Source organism: Ranitomeya variabilis, chromosome 3, assembly GCF_051348905.1.
Source record: "Ranitomeya variabilis isolate aRanVar5 chromosome 3, aRanVar5.hap1, whole genome shotgun sequence".
NCBI lineage: Eukaryota > Metazoa > Chordata > Amphibia > Anura > Dendrobatidae > Ranitomeya > Ranitomeya variabilis.
In genome coordinates this window covers 221,228,707-221,250,550 of record NC_135234.1, presented here as the reverse complement: position 1 = coordinate 221,250,550, position 21,844 = coordinate 221,228,707, and positions in this window count along the sequence as shown.

Here is a 21,844-nt window from a genome sequence, read left to right as displayed (position 1 = left end):
TTGTGTGCCAGTCTTGACTCCTGGGTGTGCCACCTCTCTCCCTCTCATTCAGTGGGCCATAGAAAGCCTATTTATTTTTTTTTTTAAATATTATTGGGTTTCTAAAGTCTCCCTTAAAAAACAAAAAATACATAAAAAAACAGTGGGAGAGCAATATTGCCCTTTCAGCTTGTGTGCCAGTCTTGACTCCTGGGTGTGCCACCTCTCTCTCATTCAGTGGGCCATAGAAAGCATTTTTTTTTTCCTTGATTTGTGTTCTAAAATCTACCTCAACACAAAAACACTACATCAATCAGTGGGAGAAAAATATTGGCCTCAGTCAGGGCTTGTGCGCCACTGCTGTGTGTGCTATCTCTCATTCAGTGGGCTATAGAAAGCCTATTTATTTATTTATTTTTTTTCTTATTATTTGGTTTCTAAAGTCTCCCTGAAAAAAAAAAAAAAAAACATAAAAAAACAGTGGGAGAGTAATATTGCCCTTTCAGCTTGTGTGCCAGTCTTGACTCCTGGGTGTGCCACCTCTCTCCCTCTCATTCAGTGGGCCATAGAAAGCCTATTTATTTTTTTAAAAAAATATTATTGGGTTTCTAAAGTCTCCCTTAAAAAACAAAAAATACATAAAAAAACAGTGGGAGAGTAATATTGCCCTTTCAGCTTGTGTGCCAGTCTTGACTCCTGGGTGTGCCACCTCTCTCTCTCATTCAGTGGGCCATAGAAAGGCTATTTTTTTTTTTTTGTTTTTTTAATATTATTTGGTTTCTAAAGTCTCACTGAATAAAAAAAAAAAAAACATAAAAAAACAGTGGGAGAGTAATATTGCCCTTTCAGCTTGTGTGCCAGTCTTGACTCCTGGGTGTGCCACCTCTCTCCCTCTCATTCAGTGGGCCATAGAAAGCCTATTTATTTATTTTTTTTAAATATTATTGGGTTTCTAAAGTCTCCCTTAAAAAACAAAAAATACATAAAAAAACAGTGGGAGAGTAATATTGCCCTTTCAGCTTGTGTGCCAGTCTTGACTCCTGGGTGTGCCACCTCTCTCTCATTCAGTGGGCCATAGAAAGCATTTTTTTTTTTTTCCTTGATTTGTGTTCTAAAATCTACCTCAACACAAAAACACTACATCAATCAGTGGGAGAAAAATATTGGCCTCAGTCAGGGCTTGTGTGCCACTGCTGTGTGTGCTATCTCTCATTCAGTGGGCTATAGAAAGCCTATTTATTTATTTATTTTTTTTCTTATTATTTGGTTTCTAAAGTCTCCCTGAAAATAAAAAAAAAACATAAAAAAACAGTGGGAGAGTAATATTGCCCTTTCAGCTTGTGTGCCAGTCTTGACTCCTGGGTGTGCCACCTCTCTCTCTCATTCAGTGGGCCATAGAAAGGCTATTTTTTTTTTTTGGTTTTTTTAATATTATTTGGTTTCTAAAGTCTCCCTGAATAAAAAAAAAAAACATAAAAAAACAGTGGGAGAGTAATATTGCCCTTTCAGCTTGTGTGCCAGTCTTGACTCCTGGGTGTGCCACCTCTCTCCCTCTCATTCAGTGGGCCATAGAAAGCCTATTTTTTTTTTTTTTTAAATATTATTGGGTTTCTAAAGTCTCCCTTAAAAAACAAAAAATACATAAAAAAACAGTGGGAGAGTAATATTGCCCTTTCAGCTTGTGTGCCAGTCTTGACTCCTGGGTGTGCCACCTCTCTCTCTCATTCAGTGGGCCATAGAAAGGCTATTTTTTTTTTTGTTTTTTTTAATATTATTTGGTTTCTAAAGTCTCCCTGAAATAAAAAAAAAAATTAAAAAAACAGTGGGAGAGTAATATTGCCCTTTCAGCTTGTGCGCCAGTCTTGACTCCTGGGTGTGCCACCTCTCTCTCTCTCTAATTGTGGGCCATAGAAAGCCTTTTTTTTTTTTTTTTTTTTAATATTATTTGGTTTCTAAAGTCTCCCTGAGAAAAAAAAAATAATAAATTAGGTGGGAGATTAATATTGACATTAGTGCTTGAGTGACAGTCCTGCGTGTGTGTCATCTCTGTGATTTTGTGCCACAGAAAACAGAGTGTGTAACATTGTGCCTGATTTTCCTTGTGGTCTCACCAACCTGTTAAGGGATATTGAAATCATACTGAAGTTATAGCTCACCGTGTAAGTTGTTTGACAGCAACAAATAAAGTTACTTTGGTTAAGATTTTAAAACAATGAGGAAGTCTGGTGCAAGAGGTCGTCGTGGGCGTTCATTGTCATTATTCCACCTAAGTCTGGAGCTGTGGAGCCAGTTTCGTCGTCAGGCTACACAAGGCCTCGAACGCTCTCTTTTCTGGGAGTAGGAAAACCGCTTTTAAAGGCGGAGCAGCAACAGCAAGTTTTGGCTTACATTGCAGACTCAGCCTCTAGCTCTTTTGCCTCCTCTTCCGAAACTGGTAAATGTAAAAGCAGCGCGTCGCTTGTGGATGTTCACGGTCAGGGACAAGTCGCTTCCTTGTCCTCCTCAGCAAAAACTACAACAAGAGAGAAGGATGCAGCAGGCGACACAACGGGTCACTCCATGGAGCTCTTTACACATACCGTCCCTGGCTTAGAAAGTGAAACATTTAACAGGCCATGCCCATTACAAGTATATTCTGACATGGAGTGCACTGATGCACAGCCACAGCCAGAGTACTATGCTGCTCCTTTGACTCAGACCACCACATTGCCCTCTCAGGGTACAGATCCACAATCAGACCCTGATGAGACTATGTTGCCCCGCCACGAACGCTATACCACCGACCGACACAGTGACACAGACGAAGTTGCACACGAGCTCGAAGAGGAGGTAATAGATGACCCAGTTATTGACCCCGATTGGCAGCCATTGGGGGAACAGGGTGCAGGCGGCAGTAGTTCAGAAGCGGAGGTGGAGGAGGGGCCGCAGCAGGCATCAACATCGCAACAGGTTCCATCTGCCGGGCCCGTATCTGGCCCAAAACGCGTGTCAAAGCCAAAACCTGTTGGAGCACAGCGTTGCCATCCGGTTAAAGCTCAGTCTGCAATCCCTGAAAAGGGATCCGAGTCTAGGAAGAGTGCAGTCTGGCATTTTTTTAAACAACATCCAACTGATCAGCGCAAAGTCATCTGTCAAAAATGTTCAACTAGCTTAAGCAGAGGTCAGAATCTGAAAAGTCTAAATACTAGTTGCATGCATAGACACTTAACCACCATGCATTTTCAAGCCTGGACTAACTACCAAACGTCCCTCAAGGTTGTAGCACCCTCGGCCAATGAAGCTAGTCAGCAACGCAACATCCCTTCCGTCACTGTAAGGACACCATTTTCCGCACCACCGGCAGTATCTGTGCAGGTTTCTTTGCCAGCCAAAAGCAGTCAGGGTCAGGGAATCACCAGTTTTGTAGGAGGAAATATTGCATCTAGGGCACCGGCGGAAACAATACCGTCTCCAACCGTCTCTCAGTCTGCCATGTACACCGGCACACCCGAAAGTTCCACGATCTCCAGCTCTCCAGTCCAGCTCACCCTACATGAGACTCTGGTTAGAAAAAGGAAGTACTTATCCTCGCATCCGCGTACACAGTGTTTTAACGCCCACATAGCTAGACTAATCTCGTTAGAGATGATGCCCTACCGGTTAGTTGAAAGCGAAGCTTTCAAAGCCCTGATGGAGTACGCTGAACCACGATACGAGCTACCCAGTCGACACTTTTTTTCCAGAAAAGCCATCCCAGCCCTGCACCAGCATGTTAAACAGCGCATCGTCCATGCACTCAGGCAATCTGTGAGTACAAAGGTGCACCTGACTACAGATGCATGGACCAGTAGGCATGGCCAGGGACGTTATGTGTCCATCACGGCACACTGGGTGAATGTGGTGGATGCAGGGTCCACAGGCGACATCAATTTAGGGACAGTTGTGCCTAGCCCACGGTCTAGGAAACAGTTGGCTGTAGGCGTTCGCACCCCCTCCTCCTCCTCCTCCTCGTCCTCCTGCAGAAGCTACAGCTCTTCCACAGAACGCAGTCTGCCAACCACTCCATCGGCAGATGACACTGTTGCACACCAGTTGTCCCATTATGGGCCAGCTACTGCCAAGCGTCAGCAGGCTGTATTGGCTATGAAGTGCTTGGGCGACAACAGACACACCGCGGAAGTTCTGTCCGAGTTCTTGCAACAAGAAACGCAGTCGTGGCTGGGCACAGTAGATCTTGAGGCAGGCAAGGTAGTGAGTGATAACGGAAGGAATTTCATGGCTGCCATCTCCCTTTCCCAACTGAAACACATTCCTTGCCTGGCTCACACCTTAAACCTGGTGGTGCAGTGCTTATTGAAAACTTATCCTGGGTTCTCCGACCTGCTCCTCAAAGTGCGTGCACTTTGCTCACATATCCGACGTTCGCCTGTACACGCCAGCCGTATGCAGACCTATCAGCGGTCTTTGAACCTTCCCCAGCATCGCCTAATCATAGACGTTGCAACAAGGTGGAACTCAACACTGCACATGCTTCAGAGACTGTGCGAACAGAGGCGTGCTGTTATTTATTTGTGGGAGGATACACGGGCAGGCAGTAGGATGGCAGACATGGAGTTGTCAGGTGTGCAGTGGTCTAAGATACAAGACATGTGTCAAGTCCTTCAGTGTTTTGAGGAATGCACACGGCTGGTTAGTGCAGACAACGCCGTAATAAGCATGAGCATCCCCCTAATGCGTCTGCTGATGCAAAGTTTGACGCACATAAAGGAGCAGGCGTCTGCACCAGAGGAAGAGGAAAGCCTTGATGACAGTCAGCCATTGTCTGGTCAGGGCAGTGTACAGGACGAGGTAGCGGGCGAAGAGGAGGTGGAGGACGAGGAGGATGATGGGGATGAGTATATTTTTAATGCCGAACCTTTCCCGGGGGCACAGGAAATTGGTTGCGTGTCACGGCCGGGTTCTGGTTTTTTGAGGGACACAAGTGACGTAGATTTGCCTGCAACTGCCCCTCAACCAATCACAACCGGAGATTTGACAACTGGAACTTTGGCCCACATGGCGGATTATGCCTTACGTATCCTAAAAAGGGACACACGCATTACGAAAATGATGAACGATGACGATTACTGGTTGGCCTGCCTCCTTGATCCACACTATAAAGGCAAATTGCAAAATATTATGCCACATGAGAACTTGGAACTAATATTAGCAACCAAACAATCAACTCTTGTTGACCGTTTGCTTCAGGCATTCCCAGCACACAGCGCACGTGATCGTTCTCACACGAGCTCCAGGGGGCAGCAGACTAGGAGTGTTAGGGGTGCACACATCAGAAGTGGCGTTGGACAGAGGGGTTTTCTGACCAGGTTGTGGAGTGATTTTGCTATGACCGCAGACAGGACAGGTACTGCTGCATCAATTGAAAGTTACAGGAGACAACATTTGTCCAGTATGGTTACTAACTATTTTTCATCCCTTATCGATGTTCTCCCTCAACCGTCATTCCCATTTGATTACTGGGCCTCCAAATTAGACACCTGGCCAGAATTGGCAGAATATGCTTTGCAGGAGCTTGCTTGCCCGGCAGCAAGTGTCCTATCAGAAAGAGTATTCAGTGCTGCAGGTTCAATATTAACCGAAAAAAGGACTCGTCTGGCTACCCAAAATGTTGACGATCTAACATTCATTAAAATGAACCACAACTGGATTTCGAAATCTTTTGCCCCACCTTGCCCGGCCGACACCTAGCTTTCCTATGAAAAGCTCTTGCCTGTGAATTACTTTTCTAATGTCTAATTTGCTGCAGCTGATTGTACAGCATACGACATGTTTACACCTCCCTAAATGGCAAAACTCCCCACACGGGGCCGTGGTATCGCGACTTGGCGCAAGCACCCGTGAGACTGCTGTTTGTCTGAAGAGGTGGGTGTGCTCGCTTTTGGTTGACGGCATTGCTACTGGGTCCCTCATAGTACAATGTAGTGTCTCTGGCGGTGGTGGTGCGCACCCAACGTCAGACACACCGTTGTAACATGAGGGGCCCTGGGGCGGTCCCGCCGGCCTCAAGAGAGTTCCCCCCTACCCCAGCTCAAAATGTGCTCTACCACGTGCAAAATTATGTCGCACAGCTCCACCAATCTTTAGTCTATTCGCTGACATCATTCAATGTCTGGCACTGACAATACAAATTTGTAGACATCTATGATGCAACTTAAAGTAGTCTGTGTCTGTGTCCTATATTGGCACCATTAAATAGTTACTGCCAAATTACTATGTCAGAAACTCAGCAGATGAGCCCACCCCTGTACCTAAGTATGCCACCTTTTTTTTTGTTTTGGTTGTTTTGCGAGACATTAACATCTATTTATATTTTGGGAGTACTGGGACAGACACTCCTTGCACTACTCCTCCACTCACCACCAAGCTGCCCGTGTATCCATGTAACCGCTGTAAAACTGCCATGAGCCTATTGTTTGTTATTTTAGGCCTTTGAAGCCTGTCTGCGGTCCCTCCTTCCACTAGTCCTCCACTGACCAGACCACTGCTGCCCGTGTACCCCTGGAACCAATTATAAAGTGCCTACAGCCAGCCCATTTTTTTATGTTAGGCCTTTGAAGCCTGTCTGCGGTCCCTCCTTCCACTAGTCCTCCACTGGCCAGACCACTGCTGCCCGTGTACCCCTGGAACCAATTATAAAGTGCCTACAGCCAGCCCATTTTTTTATGTTAGGCCTTTGAAGCCTGTCTGCGGTCCCTCCTTCCACTAGTCCTCCACTGGCCAGACCACTGCTGCCCGTGTACCCCTGGAACCAATTATAAAGTGCCTACAGCCAGCCCATTTTTTTCTGTTAGGCCTTTGAAGCCTGTCTGCGGTCCCTCCTTCCACTAGTCCTCCACTGGCCAGACCACTGCTGCCCGTGTACCCCTGGAACCAATTATAAAGTGCCTACAGCCAGCCCATTTTTTTATGTTAGGCCTTTGAAGCCTGTCTGCGGTCCCTCCTTCCACTAGTCCTCCACTGACCAGACCACTGCTGCCCGTGTACCCCTGGAACCAATTATAAAGTGCCTACAGCCAGCCCATTTTTTTATGTTAGGCCTTTGAAGCCTGTCTGCGGTCCCTCCTTCCACTAGTCCTCCACTGGCCAGACCACTGCTGCCCGTGTACCCCTGGAACCAATTATAAAGTGCCTACAGCCAGCCCATTTTTTTATGTTAGGCCTTTGAAGCCTGTCTGCGGTCCCTCCTTCCACTAGTCCTCCACTGACCAGACCACTGCTGCCCGTGTACCCCTGGAACCAATTATAAAGTGCCTACAGCCAGCCCATTTTTTTATGTTAGGCCTTTGAAGCCTGTCTGCGGTCCCTCCTTCCACTAGTCCTCCACTGGCCAGACCACTGCTGCCCGTGTACCCCTGGAACCAATTATAAAGTGCCTACAGCCAGCCCATTTTTTTATGTTAGGCCTTTGAAGCCTGTCTGCGGTCCCTCCTTCCACTAGTCCTCCACTGGCCAGACCACTGCTGCCCGTGTACCCCTGGAACCAATTATAAAGTGCCTACAGCCAGCCCATTTTTTTATTTTAGGCCTTTGAAGCCTGTCTGCGGTCCCTCCTTCCACTAGTCCTCCACTGGCCAGACCACTGCTGCCCGTGTACCCCTGGAACCAATTATAAAGTGCCTACAGCCAGCCCATTTTCTTATGTTAGGCCTTTGAAGCCTGTCTGCGGTCCCTACTTTAAATACTCCTCCACTCACCACCAAGCTGCCTGCCCGTGTATCCATGTAACCGCTGTAAAACTGCCATGAGCCTATTGTTTGTTATGTTAGGCCTTTGATAGCCTGTCTGCGGTCCCTACTTTAAATACTCCTCCACTCACCACCAAGCTGCCTGCCCGTCTATCCATATAACCGCTGTAAAACTGCCATGAGCCTATTGTTTGTTATGTTAGGCCTTTGATAGCCTGTCTGCGGTCCTTACTTTAAATACTCCTCCACTCACCACCTAGCTGCCTGTGTATCCATGTAACCGCTGTAAAACTGCAATGAGCCTATTGTTTGTTATTTTAGGCCTTTGATAGCCTGTCTGCGGCCCCTACTTGCAATACTCCTCCACTGACCACAATGCTGCCTGGAGTGCCTGCCTGTGTATCCATGTAACCGATGTAAAACTGCCATGACTGCCTACTGTTTGTTATTTTAGGCCTTTGATAGCCTGTCTGCGGCCCCTACTTGCAATACTCCTCCACTGACCACAATGCTGCCTGGAGTGCCTGCCTGTGTATCCATGTAACCGATGTAAAACTGCCATGACTGCCTACTGTTTGTTATTTTAGGCCTTTGATAGCCTGTCTGCGGCCCCTACTTGCAATACTCCTCCACTGACCACAATGCTGCCTGGAGTGCCTGCCTGTGTATCCATGTAACCGATGTAAAACTGCCATGAGTGCCTACTGTTTGGTATTTTAGGCCTTTGATAGCCTGTCTGCAGCCCCTACTTGCAATACTCCTCCACTGACCACACCAATGCTGCCCGTGTACCCCTGGAACCTATTTAAAAGTTCATAGAGCCTAGTTATATATTTTATTTACTATTAATAAGGCCATGATGGACTACGCTGTACCACGCTACAAGCTAACCAGTCGACACTTCTTTTGCGAGAAAAGCCATCCCAACCCTCCACCAGCATGTAGAAGACCGCATTGTCCATGCACTCTGGCAATCTGTGAGTACAAAGGTGCACCTGACAACAGACGCATGGACCTGTAGGCATGGCCACGGAAGATTACGTGTCCATTACGGCGCAATGGGTTAATGTGGTGGATGCATGGTCCACAGGGGACAGCCTACTAAGTCTGTCTGCAGTCCCTAATTCAAATTGTCCTCCACTGTCTAAATCGGAGCTTCCACCTTCTGGCTTTCGGCCTATAGTATCAGAAATTAAACTGCATTTGGCCTTCAACTTTGGTTAGGGCCTACTAACGGCTTCTGCCCCTCCCTGGTGTTGCCCTCAACTAAATAAAGCTGAGCTTCAACCTTCCGGCTCTCATTAAGTGGTTTTTTAAAAAAAAAATGGTGGTTAGGGCCTACTAACGGCTTCTGCCCCTCCCTGGTGTTGCCCTCAACTAAATAAAGCTGAGCTTCAACCTTCTGCTCCAAATTACCATTTTAAAAAATGCAATAGGCTTTTCCGGCCTACTAAAGGTGTCTGTCTGTGTGCCCCTGCCTGGTGTTGTCCTCAACTAAATAAAGCTGAGCTTCAACCTTCTGTTCCAAATTACCATTTTAAAAAATGCAATAGGCTTTTCCGGCCTACTAAAGGTGTCTGTCTGTGTTCCCCTGCCTGGTGTTGTCCTCAACTAAATAAAGCTGAGCTTCAACCTTCTGCTCCAAATTACCATTTTAAAAAATGCAATAGGCTTTTCCGGCCTACTAAAGGTGTCTGTCTGTGTGCCCCTGCCTGGTGTTGTCCTCAACTAAATAAAGCTGAGCTTCAACCTTCTGCTCCAAATTACCATTTTAAAAAATGCAATAGGCTTTTCCGGCCTACTAAAGGTGTCTGTCTGTGTGCCCCTGCCTGGTGTTGTCCTCAACTAAATAAAGCTGAGCTTCAACCTTCTGCTCCAAATTACCATTTTAAAAAATGCAATAGGCTTTTCCGGCCTACTAAAGGTGTCTGTCTGTGTGCCCCTGCCTGGTGTTGTCCTCAACTAAATAAAGCTGAGCTTCAACCTTCCGGCTCTCATTAAGTGGTTTTTAAAAAAAAAAATGGTGGTTAGGGCCTACTAACGGCTTCTGCCCCTCCCTGGTGTTGCCCTCAACTAAATAAAGCTGAGCTTCAACCTTCTGCTCCAAATTACCATTTTAAAAAATGCAATAGGCTTTTCCGGCCTACTAAAGGTGTCTGTCTGTGTGCCCCTGCCTGGTGTTGTCCTCAACTAAATAAAGCTGAGCTTCAACCTTCTGCTCCAAATTACCATTTTAAAAAATGCAATAGGCTTTTCCGGCCTACTAAAGGTGTCTGTCTGTGTTCCCCTGCCTGGTGTTGTCCTCAACTAAATAAAGCTGAGCTTCAACCTTCTGCTCCAAATTACCATTTTAAAAAATGCAATAGGCTTTTCCGGCCTACTAAAGGTGTCTGTCTGTGTGCATCTGCCTGGTGTTGCCCTCAACTAAATAAAGCTGAGCTTCAACCTTCTGCTCCAAATTACCATTTTAAAAAATGCAATAGGCTTTTCCGGCCTACTAAAGGTGCCTGTCTGTGTTCCCCTGCCTGGTGTTGTCCTCAACTAAATAAAGCTGAGCTTCAACCTTCTGCTCCAAATTACCATTTTAAAAAATGCAATAGGCTTTTCCGGCCTACTAAAGGTGTCTGTCTGTGTGCCCCTGCCTGGTGTTGCCCTCAACTAAATAAAGCTGAGCTTCAACCTTCTGCTCCAAATTACCATTTTAAAAAATGCAATAGGCTTTTCCGGCCTACTAAAGGTGTCTGTCTGTGTGCCCCTGCCTGGTGTTGTCCTCAACTAAATAAAGCTGAGCTTCAACCTTCTGCTCCAAATTACCATTTTAAAAAATGCAATAGGCTTTTCCGGCCTACTAAAGGTGTCTGTCTGTGTGCCCCTGCCTGGTGTTGCCCTCAACTAAATAAAGCTGAGCTTCAACCTTCTGCTCCAAATTACCATTTTAAAAAATGCAATAGGCTTTTCCGGCCTACTAAAGGTGTCTGTCTGTGTTCCCCTGCCTGGTGTTGTCCTCAACTAAATAAAGCTGAGCTTCAACCTTCTGCTCCAAATTACCATTTTAAAAAATGCAATAGGCTTTTCCGGCCTACTAAAGGTGTCTGTCTGTGTGCCCCTGCCTGGTGTTGCCCTCAACTAAATAAAGCTGAGCTTCAACCTTCTGCTCCAAATTACCATTTTAAAAAAATGCAATAGGCTTTTCCGGCCTACTAAAGGTGTCTGTCTGTGTGCCCCTGCCTGGTGTTGTCCTCAACTAAATAAAGCTGAGCTTCAACCTTCTGCTCCAAATTACCATTTTAAAAAATGCAATAGGCTTTTCCGGCCTACTAAAGGTGTCTGTCTGTGTGCCCCTGCCTGGTGTTGTCCTCAACTAAATAAAGCTGAGCTTCAACCTTCTGCTCCAAATTACCATTTTAAAAAATGCAATAGGCTTTTCCGGCCTACTAAAGGTGTCTGTCTGTGTTCCCCTGCCTGGTGTTGTCCTCAACTAAATAAAGCTGAGCTTCAACCTTCTGCTCCAAATTACCATTTTAAAAAATGCAATAGGCTTTTCCGGCCTACTAAAGGTGTCTGTCTGTGTGCCCCTGCCTGGTGTTGCCCTCAACTAAATAAAGCTGAGCTTCAACCTTCTGCTCCAAATTACCATTTTAAAAAATGCAATAGGCTTTTCCGGCCTACTAAAGGTGTCTGTCTGTGTGCCCCTGCCTGGTGTTGTCCTCAACTAAATAAAGCTGAGCTTCAACCTTCTACTCCAAATTACCATTTTAAAAAATGCAATAGGCTTTTCCGGCCTACTAAAGGTGTCTGTCTGTGTGCCCCTGCCTGGTGTTGTCCCCAACTAAATAAAGCTGAGCTTCAACCTTCTGCTCCAAATTACCATTTTAAAAAATGCAATAGGCTTTTCCGGCCTACTAAAGGTGTCTGTCTGTGTTCCCCTGCCTGGTGTTGTCCTCAACTAAATAAAGCTGAGCTTCAACCTTCTGCTCCAAATTACCATTTTAAAAAATGCAATAGGCTTTTCCGGCCTACTAAAGGTGTCTGTCTGTGTGCCCCTGCCTGGTGTTGTCCTCAACTGAATAAAGCTGAGCTTCAACCTTCCGGCTCTCATTAAGTGGTATTTAAAAAAAAAAATGGTGGTTAGGGCCTACTAACGGCTTCTGCCCCTCCCTGGTGTTGCCCTCAACTAAATAAAGCTGAGCTTCAACCTTCTGCTCCAAATTACCATTTTAAAAAATGCAATAGGCTTTTCCGGCCTACTAAAGGTGTCTGTGTGCCCCTGCCTGGTGTTGTCCTCAACTAAATAAAGCTGAGCTTCAACCTTCTGCTCCAAATTACCATTTTAAAAAATGCAATAGGCTTTTCCGGCCTACTAAAGGTGTCTGTCTGTGTTCCCCTGCCTGGTGTTGTCCTCAACTAAATAAAGCTGAGCTTCAACCTTCTGCTCCAAATTACCATTTTAAAAAATGCAATAGGCTTTTCCGGCCTACTAAATGTGTCTGTCTGTGTGCCCCTGCCTGGTGTTGTCCTCAACTAAATAAAGCTGAGCTTCAACCTTCTGCTCCAAATTACCATTTTAAAAAATGCAATAGGCTTTTCCGGCCTACTAAAGGTGTCTGTCTGTGTGCCCCTGCCTGGTGTTGTCCTCAACTAAATAAAGCTGAGCTTCAACCTTCTGCTCCAAATTACCATTTTAAAAAATGCAATAGGCTTTTCCGGCCTACTAAAGGTGTCTGTCTGTGTGCCCCTGCCTGGTGTTGTCCTCAACTAAATAAAGCTGAGCTTCAACCTTCTGCTCCAAATTACCATTTTAAAAAATGCAATAGGCTTTTCCGGCCTACTAAAGGTGTCTGTCTGTGTGCCCCTGCCTGGTGTTGTCCTCAACTGAATAAAGCTGAGCTTCAACCTTCCGGCTCTCATTAAGTGGTTTTTTTAAAAAAAAATGGTGGTTAGGGCCTACTAATGGCTTCTGCCCCTCCCTGGTGTTGCCCTCAACTAAATAAAGCTGAGCTTCAACCTTCTGCTCCAAATTACCATTTTAAAAAATGCAATAGGCTTTTCCGGCCTACTAAAGGTGTCTGTCTGTGTGCCCCTGCCTGGTGTTGTCCTCAACTAAATAAAGCTGAGCTTCAACCTTCTGCTCCAAATTACCATTTTAAAAAATGCAATAGGCTTTTCCGGCCTACTAAAGGTGTCTGTCTGTGTGCCCCTGCCTGGTGTTGTCCTCAACTAAATAAAGCTGAGCTTCAACCTTCTGCTCCAAATTACCATTTTAAAAAATGCAATAGGCTTTTCCGGCCTACTAAAGGTGTCTGTCTGTGTGCCCCTGCCTGGTGTTGTCCTCAACTAAATAAAGCTGAGCTTCAACCTTCTGCTCCAAATTACCATTTTAAAAAATGCAATAGGCTTTTCCGGCCTACTAAAGGTGTCTGTCTGTGTGCCCCTGCCTGGTGTTGTCCTCAACTAAATAAAGCTGAGCTTCAACCTTCTGCTCCAAATTACCATTTTAAAAAATGCAATAGGCTTTTCCGGCCTACTAAAGGTGTCTGTCTGTGTGCCCCTGCCTGGTGTTGTCCTCAACTGAATAAAGCTGAGCTTCAACCTTCCGGCTCTCATTAAGTGGTTTTTAAAAAAAAAAATGGTGGTTAGGGCCTACTAACGGCTTCTGCCCCTCCCTGGTGTTGCCCTCAACTAAATAAAGCTGAGCTTCAACCTTCTGCTCCAAATTACCATTTTAAAAAATGCAATAGGCTTTTCCGGCCTACTAAAGGTGTCTGTCTGTGTGCCCCTGCCTGGTGTTGTCCTCAACTAAATAAAGCTGAGCTTCAACCTTCTGCTCCAAATTACCATTTTAAAAAATGCAATAGGCTTTTCCGGCCTACTAAAGGTGTCTGTCTGTGTTCCCCTGCCTGGTGTTGTCCTCAACTAAATAAAGCTGAGCTTCAACCTTCTGCTCCAAATTACCATTTTAAAAAATGCAATAGGCTTTTCCGGCCTACTAAAGGTGTCTGTCTGTGTTCCCCTGCCTGGTGTTGCCCTCAACTAAATAAAGCTGAGCTTCAACCTTCTGCTCCAAATTACCATTTTAAAAAATGCAATAGGCTTTTCCGGCCTACTAAAGGTGTCTGTCTGTGTGCCCCTGCCTGGTGTTGTCCTCAACTAAATAAAGCTGAGCTTCAACCTTCTGCTCCAAATTACCATTTTAAAAAATGCAATAGGCTTTTCCGGCCTACTAAAGGTGTCTGTCTGTGTGCCCCTGCCTGGTGTTGTCCTCAACTAAATAAAGCTGAGCTTCAACCTTCTGCTCCAAATTACCATTTTAAAAAATGCAATAGGCTTTTCCGGCCTACTAAAGGTGTCTGTCTGTGTGCCCCTGCCTGGTGTTGTCCTCAACTAAATAAAGCTGAGCTTCAACCTTCTGCTCCAAATTACCATTTTAAAAAATGCAATAGGCTTTTCCGGCCTACTAAAGGTGTCTGTCTGTGTGCCCCTGCCTGGTGTTGTCCTCAACTAAATAAAGCTGAGCTTCAACCTTCTGCTCCAAATTACCATTTTAAAAAATGCAATAGGCTTTTCCGGCCTACTAAAGGTGTCTGTCTGTGTGCCCCTGCCTGGTGTTGTCCTCAACTGAATAAAGCTGAGCTTCAACCTTCCGGCTCTCATTAAGTGGTTTTTAAAAAAAAAAATGGTGGTTAGGGCCTACTAACGGCTTCTGCCCCTCCCTGGTGTTGCCCTCAACTAAATAAAGCTGAGCTTCAACCTTCTGCTCCAAATTACCATTTTAAAAAATGCAATAGGCTTTTCCGGCCTACTAAAGGTGTCTGTCTGTGTTCCCCTGCCTGGTGTTGTCCTCAACTAAATAAAGCTGAGCTTCAACCTTCTGCTCCAAATTACCATTTTAAAAAATGCAATAGGCTTTTCCGGCCTACTAAAGGTGTCTGTCTGTGTGCCCCTGCCTGGTGTTGCCCTCAACTAAATAAAGCTGAGCTTCAACCTTCTGCTCCAAATTACCATTTTAAAAAATGCAATAGGCTTTTCCGGCCTACTAAAGGTGTCTGTCTGTGTGCCCCTGCCTGGTGTTGTCCTCAACTAAATAAAGCTGAGCTTCAACCTTCTGCTCCAAATTACCATTTTAAAAAATGCAATAGGCTTTTCCGGCCTACTAAAGGTGTCTGTCTGTGTGCCCCTGCCTGGTGTTGTCCTCAACTAAATAAAGCTGAGCTTCAACCTTCTGCTCCAAATTACCATTTTAAAAAATGCAATAGGCTTTTCCGGCCTACTAAAGGTGTCTGCCTGTGTGCCCCTGCCTGGTGTTGTCCTCAACTAAATAAAGCTGAGCTTCAACCTTCTGCTCCAAATTACCATTTTAAAAAATGCAATAGGCTTTTCCGGCCTACTAAAGGTGTCTGTCTGTGTGCCCCTGCCTGGTGTTGTCCTCAACTAAATAAAGCTGAGCTTCAACCTTCTGCTCCAAATTACCATTTTAAAAAATGCAATAGGCTTTTCCGGCCTACTAAAGGTGTCTGTCTGTGTGCCCCTGCCTGGTGTTGTCCTCAACTGAATAAAGCTGAGCTTCAACCTTCCGGCTCTCATTAAGTGGTTTTTTAAAAAAAAAATGGTGGTTAGGGCCTACTAACGGCTTCTGCCCCTCCCTGGTGTTGCCCTCAACTAAATAAAGCTGAGCTTCAACCTTCTGCTCCAAATTACCATTTTAAAAAATGCAATAGGCTTTTCCGGCCTACTAAAGGTGTCTGTCTGTGTGCCCCTGCCTGGTGTTGTCCTCAACTAAATAAAGCTGAGCTTCAACCTTCTGCTCCAAATTACCATTTTAAAAAATGCAATAGGCTTTTCCGGCCTACTAAAGTTGTCTGTCTGTGTTCCCCTGCCTGGTGTTGTCCTCAACTAAATAAAGCTGAGCTTCAACCTTCTGCTCCAAATTACCATTTTAAAAAATGCAATAGGCTTTTCCGGCCTACTAAAGGTGTCTGTCTGTGTTCCCCTGCCTGGTGTTGCCCTCAACTAAATAAAGCTGAGCTTCAACCTTCTGCTCCAAATTACCATTTTAAAAAATGCAATAGGCTTTTCCGGCCTACTAAAGGTGTCTGTCTGTGTGCCCCTGCCTGGTGTTGTCCTCAACTAAATAAAGCTGAGCTTCAACCTTCTGCTCCAAATTACCATTTTAAAAAATGCAATAGGCTTTTCCGGCCTACTAAAGGTGTCTGCCCCTCCCTGGTGTTGTCCTCAACTGAACAAAGCTGAGCTTCCACATTCTGGCTTTCGCCCTATACTATCAGATATTAAACTGCATTTGGCCTACTAGTGTGGTTAGGCCCTTGAAACAGTGTCTGCTGCTCTTGGGTTTGCTACTCCACTGAACAAAGCAATGCCGCCTGTTTAGTCCTGTTACCAATTTTGAACTGCATTTAGCCTACTTTATTCTTTGGCCCTATATCTGTTTCCTCCTCATCCTGCCCATTGCCCAGCCACTGCTAAATGAGTCTGCTGGTACATTGACCTAGACCGCTACATTCCCCTTGTACTCTACACAGCCAGAATCTGACCCTGCTGAAAGTTAGGTTCCCCTTCCCGCATGTTATACCACCTTACACAGGGACAAAGAGGAAGGTGCAGATGAAAGTGCAGGTTCCTTCATCAGGTGGGGGGGCATACTCGTTGGCGACGTCACTGGCACAGGGCCCCTCAGAGTATGCAAAAGTGTCGCTGCTGGTGGGAGGCGCCCCCGCCATGCAAACACACCACCGTACTTTGAGGGGCCCTGTGCCAGTGCCAATGCGAACGAGTGGCCCCCCCCCTGCTTGCTCAGGATCACAGCACTTGCAACGTTTAAATACTTACCTTTCCCTGCAACACCGCCGTGACGTAGTCCGCATTTCCTGGGCCCACGAAAAACTTGAGCCAGCCCTACTCCCCCCACAACTTTCCCCCAATTCCCTATGCCCAACTATTATTATACAGTTAATTAAGATTGGCAAGCTTCAGAAACAAGAATGGATGTTTTTGGCATTAAAATGGGCACTGTAGGTGTTTTCCTGGCCTCCACTCACTGCCGACTATGCTTCCCCATTGACTTGCATTGGGTTTCGTGTTTCGGTCGATCCCCGACTTTTAGCGATAATCGGCCGACTGCACTCGACTCGACTCTGGACAAAATCGGGTTTCCCAAAACCCTACTCAATCTTAAAAAAATGAAAGTCGCTCAACCCTAATGACTACTTTAGGTGGAGTCCAGATAAAATCTACTACGTCTGAGTGTCCATCTCCAGTAAGCATACTGTATACTCCCAAAAAGGGAAAATAAGTGTTTGATAACCTGATGATTGAGCAGGCTTTCCCACCTATAAAGAATGGAAAGGTCTGTAAATTTTATAGTAGGTAATCTTCAACTGTGAGAGACAGTATCTAAAAATAAAAACATAAAATCACATTGTATGATTTTTAAAATTGCATTTTATTGCATGAAATAAGCATTTGATCACCTGTATAAAAGACACCTGCCAACCTATTCAGTCACTTACACTCCAACATTAAAGTCTCAAACATTACATTTAGTAACACACAATGCGGTCATTGATTAAAATCCTGCAGGGCACACAAGGTCCCCTGCTCACACCAGCACATGTGGCCTGTTTGATGTTCACCAATCACCATCTTGAAGATCAACAGGAGGCATGGGAGAAGGTCATGTGGTTAAATGAGACCAAAATCGAACTTTTTGGCATCGACTCCACTCACCGTGTTTGAAGGAAGAAGAACGATGAGTACAACCCCATGAACACCATCCCAATCGTGAAGCATGGTGGGAGATACATCATACTTTGGGGGGGCTTTTCTGCAAAGGGGACAAAACGACTACACTGTATTGAAGGGAGGATGGATGGAGTCATGTATAGCAAGATTTTGGCCAACAACCTCCTTTTCTCAGTAAGAGCATTGAAAATGAGTCATGGCTGGGTCTTCCAGCATGACAGTGATCCGAAACAAACAGCTAGGGCAACTGAGGAATGGCTCCATAACAAGTATTTCAAGGTCATTGCCCAGCTACTGTCAAGAAGCCTGAAAAATCTGGAGAAGATCTTTATGAAGGAGTGGGCCAAAATACCTGCTGCAATGTGTGCAAATGTGATCAAGAACTACTGGAAACATAATTGCAAACAAAGGTTTATGTTCCAAATGTTAAGTTCTGCTTTTCTATTGTATCTTATACTTATTTCATGCAATAAAATGCTAATTAATCATGTAAAAATCAAACAATGTGATTTTCTGAGGGATTTTTTAGATTCTGTCTCTCACAGTTGAAGTGTACCTACGATAAAAATTACTCACCTCTCCATTCTTTGTAGGTGGGGAAACATGCAAAATTTGCAGTGTATCAAATACTTATTTTCTCCACAGTAGGTCTTATTTTCAACCTATCCAGCTATGTAATATGTAAAAGTTTGGCCCCCTGGTCAAAATTATTGTTATTGTGAACAGTTAAGCAAGATCAAGATGAAATGATCTCTCAAAGGCCTGAAGTTCAAGATGATATGTTGCCTTTGTATTTTAGGAAAACAATGCATATATATTTTCATCTATTACATTTAAAAAATTACAGAAAGAAAAATGGGTCAATGCTAAAGTTTGGGTACTATTGGAGATTTGTGTGCTCAGATACACTGATGAGCAGAAGGGTAACAGTGTTTTGAACTTTTGATTTTCAGGTTACATATCTCATCATTCACTACTACTTCGAACATGAGATTACCATCATGTTATAGATAATGATCTTGGATATCTCATACATAAATTTGACTTGCAACTATTTAGCTTATAATTATGCAAATTCTTGTCATTTGACTGCATTGTTACAGTTTTGCTAGTAAAAATCTAAAGTTTTATTATTTTGTTAGTATTTTGTAAATCTATACTTTCAACACTGCCTGAATCTCTCTGGGCATGCTCTTGATCAGATTCAAACATGTATCAGCCGAAATCTGATCCCAGGTTTCTTCTACATATTCCCAACGTTGGTGCATACTGGACGATTCATTTGGGTATGTATACAGTTTTTTCTTCAACTCTACCCACAAGCATTCGATTGGTTTGAGGTCAGGAGACTGTGGGTGCCAATCCAGCACCTCTACTTCATTGTCATTGAACCATTTCTTCACCAATCTCAACATATGCTTCGGGTCATTGTCTTGCTGGAACATTATGTCGTCCTTTTAATATCAATTGTATTTGAGTGTATAAAGTAACTCGCCTTGTAGGTTACTCACATAGAGCTCACATATAGCTCAGCATTGAGACCACCATGGATCCTAGTCAAGTGACCAACGCCTAAGGCAGTGAAACAGCCCATATCATCAGGCTTCCTCCACCAAACTTAACAGTTCATTCAATTTCTCGATCCAATAGCCCCTTTTTCTCTTGTTTCTTCCAGACTCATTTGCAACCATCGGGGTCTAGTATATTGACTTTCATCTCACCCGTTTCCAATTTTCTACTATAAACTTTTTGTACACTGCCATTCAAAAGTTTAGGGTCACCCATACAATTTTGTTTTTTCCATGAAAACTCATACTTTTATTAATCAAATGAGTTGTCAAATGAATTGAAAATCTAGTCCAGACATTGACAAGGTTTGAAAAAAAGATTTTTATTTTAAATAATAATTTTCTCCATCAAACTTAGCTTTCGTCAAAGAATGTTCCGTTTGCAGCAATTGCAGCATTGCAGACCTTTAGCATTCTAGCAGTTAATTTGCTGAGGTAATCTGGAGAAATTTCACCCCATGCTTCCAGAAGCCCCTCCCACAAGCTGGTTTGGCTTGATGGGCACTTTTTGCATACCATACGGTCAAGCTGCTCCCACATCAGCTCAATGGGGTTGAGATCTGGTGACTGCGCTGGCCACTCCATTACAGAGAGAATACAGTACCAGCTGCCTGCTTCTTCCCTAAATAGTTCTTGCATAATTTGGGGGTGTTCTTTGGGTCATTGTCCTGTTGAAGGATGAAATTGGCTCCAATCAAGCGCTGTCCACAGAGTATGACATGGCGTTGCAAAATGGAGTGATAGCCTTCCTTATTTAAGATCCCTTTTACCTTGTACAAATCTCCCACTTTACCAGCACCAAAGCAACCCCAGACCATCACATTACCTCCACCATACTTGACAGATGCGTAAGGCACTCTTCCAGTATCTTTTCATTTGTTCTGCGTCTCACAAATGTTCTTCTGTGTGATCCAAACACCTCAAACTTGGATTCGTCTGTCCACAATACGTTTTTCCAATCTTCATCTGTCCAATGTCTGTGCTCTTTTGCCCATATTAATCTTTTCCTTTTATTAGCCAGTCTCAGATATTGCTTTTTCTTTGCCACTCTGCCCTGAAGACCAGCATCCCAGAGTTGCCTCTTCACTGTAGACACTGACACTGGCGTTTTGTGTGTACTATTTAAGGAAGCTGCCAGTTGAGGACCTGTGAGACGTCGCTTTCTCAAACTACAGACTCTAATGTACTTGTCTTGTTGCTCAGTTGTGCAGCGGGGCCTCCCACTTCTCTTTCTACTCTGGTTAGAGCCTGTTTGTGCTCTCCTCTGAAGGGAGTAGTACACAGCGTTTTAGGAAATCTTTAGTTTCTTGGCAATTTCTCCCATGGAATAGCCTTCATTTCTAAGAACAAGAATAGTCTGTCCAGTTTCACATGAAAGTTCTTTTTTTCTGGCCATTTTGAGAGTTTAATAGAACCAACAAATGTAATGCTTCAGATTCTCAACTAGCTCAAAGGAAGGTCAGGTTTATAGGTTCTCTAATCAGCCAAACTGTTTTCAGCTGTACTAACATACTTGCACAAGGGTTTTCAAGGGTATTCTAACCAGCCATTAGCCTTCTTACACAGTTAGCAAACATAAAGTACTATAAGAACATTGGAGGGATGGTTGTTAGAAATGGTCCTCTATACACCTATGAAGATATTGCATTAAGGAAATTTCTAGTGACCCTAAACTTTTGAACGGTAGTGTACCTTTTTTCAAACTCAAGCTGACACTTCTTATGACCATATTGAAGTCGAGGTTTGCTCACCTTTTTTAGAGCCACCATTCCAGACTTTTATAACGTGTGTCGTACAGTGCTTGCATGGATGTGCCAGAAAATGATACACGTTATGATGAGCCAACTTGTTGACTTGTTGACTCCGAAATTTTTTTTGCCTGGACGCCCATCTCTTGGCTTTGGAATGGATGGATGGACTCCATTTTGTATTCTGTCATGGCACTCACATGATGCAGTTTGGCAATTTTCTTGGTCGAGAGACTGCTGTCAATGAGCTGGATGATGCTGTTTCTCTCTTCTTGGAAAATCTTCTTCATAGATGCTCCTCGATTCAAACCAGTGACCTTTTACTTGGGAATCAACCTAATAACATACTGAGCTATTAGGTAATGTGAGAACAGGTTGTATTTTGCAGCATATAGGAAGAAAAATATTTTTCCACCATTAGGAGCAAAACAGTAAAGAAGCAGTGACATGACAAGAATCTGCATAACTAATCATATGCTAAATAGTTGCCAATTTATGTATGGCATAGTCAACATGATATAAAATGATGGTAGGCTCACATTTGATGCATAAATATACCCTGGCAAGAAAAACTGTCTAAGGTCTAAGTATATAAATTACAAAACTTTATTAATGTCAACGGGCATAAAAGAACAAGTGGGAAATCCCCCGTGCCGCCCTCAGCACATACAATAGGGCAGTAACAAGTGCATGTGACAATGTCTAGCAGTATCCATACTGTCAATCATAGCCATGAGTATACATAAATACACAGATCAGAAGATAAATATTGCACATAGTATTGGCATGTAATATCGCAGTTATATAATGACGTATAGAGTATACATACCAGTGGCTAAAGCACAAAAACACCAGCTACAGTCCACCCCAACGCACGTTTCGGCAAATGCCTTCCTCAGGGGGCGGGACATTTGATGCAGTAGTGGATGATGAGATATGGATTCTGACAGTCAAAAGTTCAAAACATTGTTATTATTTTGCTTATTACTGTAATGTTGACCAAAGTTTCAGACCTTAGTTAGCATGTTAGGGTTTGTGGCTTGTTCACTATCATCGTTACAAAAGGCTA